At 36.4% G+C, this 3,705-nt stretch overlaps 1 pseudogene; it reads right to left on the bottom strand.

Moving 5' to 3' along the window:
- Positions 1 to 1,331: 1,331 nt before the first annotated feature.
- Positions 1,332 to 3,327, bottom strand: LOC102476213 (ATP-dependent RNA helicase DDX18 pseudogene; annotated as a pseudogene).
- Between the last annotated feature and the right edge of the window lie 378 nt (positions 3,328 to 3,705).

The raw sequence follows: 3,705 nt of genomic DNA on the forward strand, positions 1-3,705 counted from the left end.
ACCCGGTCTGGGACACAAACCGTGGTCTACTACATGGGAGTCTAGCGACATAGCCATTATGCTAACTGCTGGTCCTGTATTTTTATAGTTTGTAGTCTTAGGTTTAGATCTTTGATCCACTTTGAGTTGATTTTTTGTTAATTATAACAGACAGGGTTTCAGATTCATCTTTCTGCAGGTATATTCCCAGTTATTCCAGTATCATTTGCTAAAGAAGTTTTCCTTTTCCCAGTAGATTGACTGGCACCCTTTGTCAAAGATCGGTTGGCTGTATGTTTTGGAGTTTATTTCTGGAGTCTCAACTCTGTTCCATTGGTCCTCATGACTGTTTTTGTGCCAATATCATGCTGCTTTGATTATTACAGCTTTGTAATATATTTTGGGATCAGAAAATGTGATGCAACCTACTCCAGTCTTCTTGCGCGGGATGGCTTTAGTAAAACGGGGTCTTTTATGGTTCCAGACAAATTCTATTATTGTCTTTTCTAGATCTGTGAGGAATGTCTCTTGTAATTTTATAGGGATTGCATTGAATATGTAGAGTAATTTGTGCAGGATTGCCATTGCAATTATATTAATTCTCCCAATCTAGGATCATGAGATGTCCTTAGGCTTTTAAGTGTCCTGTCAATTTCCTTTTTAAGGTTTTCATAATTCTCCTTATATAGGTCTTTGACATCCTTGGTTAGTGTTATTGCTAGGTATCTTATACTTCTTGTGGTTATGGTAAATGTGATTACGTGTAATTTGTGCAGGATTGCCATTGCAATTATATTAATTCTCCCAATCTAGGATCATGAGATGTCCTTAGGCTTTTAAGTGTCCTGTCAATTTCCTTTTTAAGGTTTTCATAATTCTCCTTATATAGGTCTTTGACATCCTTGGTTAGTGTTATTGCTAGGTATCTTATACTTCTTGTGGTTATGGTAAATGTGATTACGTTCTTCAGTTATGTCTCTGTTTGCTTGTTGTTTGTATATAGAAATGCTATAGATTTTTGTTAGTTAATTTTGTATCCTGCCACCTTACTGTATGCATTTATTACTTTGAGAAGATTTTTTTGTGGATATTATTGGGTCTTCTATGTGTACAATCATGTTATCTGCAAACAGAGATCATTTCAACCCTTTTTTTCCCTATTGGAGTGCCTTTTATTTCCTTCTCTTTTCTGATTGCATTGGTTAGGACTTCCAGTACTATATTGAATAGGAGTGGAGAAAGTGGGCAAATTCTAAATGCTATACAAATTTTCTTTGTTAAAGCAAAAAATAAAATAACAAAAATTCATTTTTCAAACAATGTTATTCAAAATAAAAATAAAAGGTTTCTTTTTAGTGAGAGAACTGTCTTCCCTCAGATGATTTCTTGCTAATGTTCTTAAAGATTTTGGACTTCTCAAATTTCTTGGTGTTCTGATAGCCAAATCCACCTCCACCTCCTTTCTTCTTATGCTTGTCTGCATTCCTGTTCACATTCAGGTCAACAAAAGAAGAAATTTTGAATCTAAAGGACAAAGCAACTTGGGGAAAATTTAAATTATTAACATTAAAGTTCTTTTTTAGAGAATGTGAATTATATGTTTGTATGTGTAATTTATGTGCTTCCTGGGCTGACTTACGAAGAAAGTAATTTTTTCCATCAATTTTTCAAGCTGAGACTGAATGTCAGAAATTTTAGACCAAGAAAAGTCAAATTCATTTAATGTAACCTTGGATTGCTTCAAGTAACAAAGGAAACCCAATTCTTCTGGGTGCAAAATGAACAAGGCATGTCCTCTTCAATTTAGGCCTCTGGTCGTTCCACCCACGTGATAAATATATTCTTTTGGGTCATCTGGAGGGTCATATTGAACAATCCAGTCAACTTCTGGAATATCCAGCCCTCTTGCTGCCACAGCGATATTCTTGTATCTGCATTGCAGAACTGGAAAAATGTGGTTATGCACTTATTTTGCTTCTGCCTCCCATGAATGGCCAAGACAAGGAAATCAATGTAGTTCAGCAACTCTTGTGGTACTTCACTGACTTACAGCATGAAAAGAAGACTTAGCTTCTTTCAGTTCTTTTTAAGGAATGTAAAGAACAGAAGTAATCTCTTTTCAGAGGGGCAATAAACATATCCCTGCTCAACACCATCCACTGTTGCATTAACTTTATCATCATCAACACCAACATATTCCTTTTTTCAGAGAAATTGTTGCCAAGTCTTCCACCTTGTGAGTTTGTGTAGCAGAAAAGAGCATGGTCTGTCTGCATATCGGCAGAAGTTTAAAAATTTGCTTTAATTCCTCTTCAAAGCCAATATCCAGGATCTGATCAGCCTCATCAATAACCAGACACCAAGGTTTTTATACATAAACCCTAGGAATTCTGCATTTTGTCCAGGAGATGGATTCATGTGGCCACAATAATGTTGATCCCATTAGCAAGTTTCTGTGCCTCAGCAGATCTGTTACTGCCACTCATTATCAACCAGTATGTGTGAACATGGTGAGTCATTAGTTCCTTAAGAACACCAAAAGTCTGCATGGTCAGTTTTCTAGTAGGTGAGAGAATAAGGACTCTTGTTCCATTCCTGGGCATGAACTTTAACTTAACAATGAGTTCGACTGAAGGGATGAGAAATGCCAAGGTTTTGCCACTGCCTGATTTTTTTGCAGCTGCAAGAAGATCCCTGCCTTCCAGAAGTAATCTGATACTTTTATGTTGAATTTCAGTCATGTTTGTAAAGCCCATTTCTTTTATTGCCTTCAGAATGTTTTCATTGACAAGATTAGTTAGAGAAGCAAATGAAGTATCCTCAAAAATCTCCTGTCAGCCCAGGGGCAGGCTGGGTACTTCATTCTCATCTTTTTTATCTGGCTTCTCCACATTGTTTTCTGTTTCTTCAGGAGCCTTAGCATTCCTTCTTCAAAATCTTCTTTGTTTTTAGTTTTGGCTTTTTTTGATATCAGGCCCAGCATCATTCACCATTTTTTCTCTTTTTCTTTTTTGATTCTGAGTTAGGAGACTGCATTGCTGCTTCCTCATTGACTAAACTGGTGGATTTCTGAGGGACATTTTTAACTTTTACATTTTCCACTGCTTCTTTAGGTATGTCTCTGTTCTGGGATTCTGACAAGGCCACTTTCATAGACCATTTCATGGATTCCTTAACTCTTCAAACTTCCACTCTTCCTTCAGGAACATCTCCATTCTGAGTTTCTGACAGGCTCACATCTAAGGCACCCTATAGCTTCAAGTTTTACTGCCACAGTTTGAGGTTCCACTTCTTGATCTTCTTGTGCAGGAATTTCATCAGCAGGTGAGACGTGTCAGAACAATGCATAGACAGCAGCTTCACAGACAGTTCTGCTCTAATCTTTATTATTTCTTTTTTCCTGGCATTTTTTGGATTGTTTTAATTTTCATTTTTCCAGTTCTGTGAAGCATGATGTTAGGCTGTCCATTTGCCATCTTTTCATCTTGTTCTTATACACAGTAATTGCTATGAACTTCCCTCTTATGACTGCTTTTGCTATGTCCCATAGATTATGGAAGCTCAAGTACTCTTTATCATTGGTTTCCATGAATCTTTTTATTTCAGTCTTAATTTTTTCAGTAGTTATGAAGTAGTTCAGGAGTAGATTATTTAATTCCCATATGATTGTCTATTTTTGTGATTTTTTTTCTGAAAGTAATATCAAGTTAAAATCCATTATGGTCA

This window comes from Tupaia chinensis, unplaced genomic scaffold, assembly GCF_000334495.1.
Source record: "Tupaia chinensis unplaced genomic scaffold, TupChi_1.0 Scaffold145794_1, whole genome shotgun sequence".
Lineage (NCBI taxonomy): Eukaryota > Metazoa > Chordata > Mammalia > Scandentia > Tupaiidae > Tupaia > Tupaia belangeri.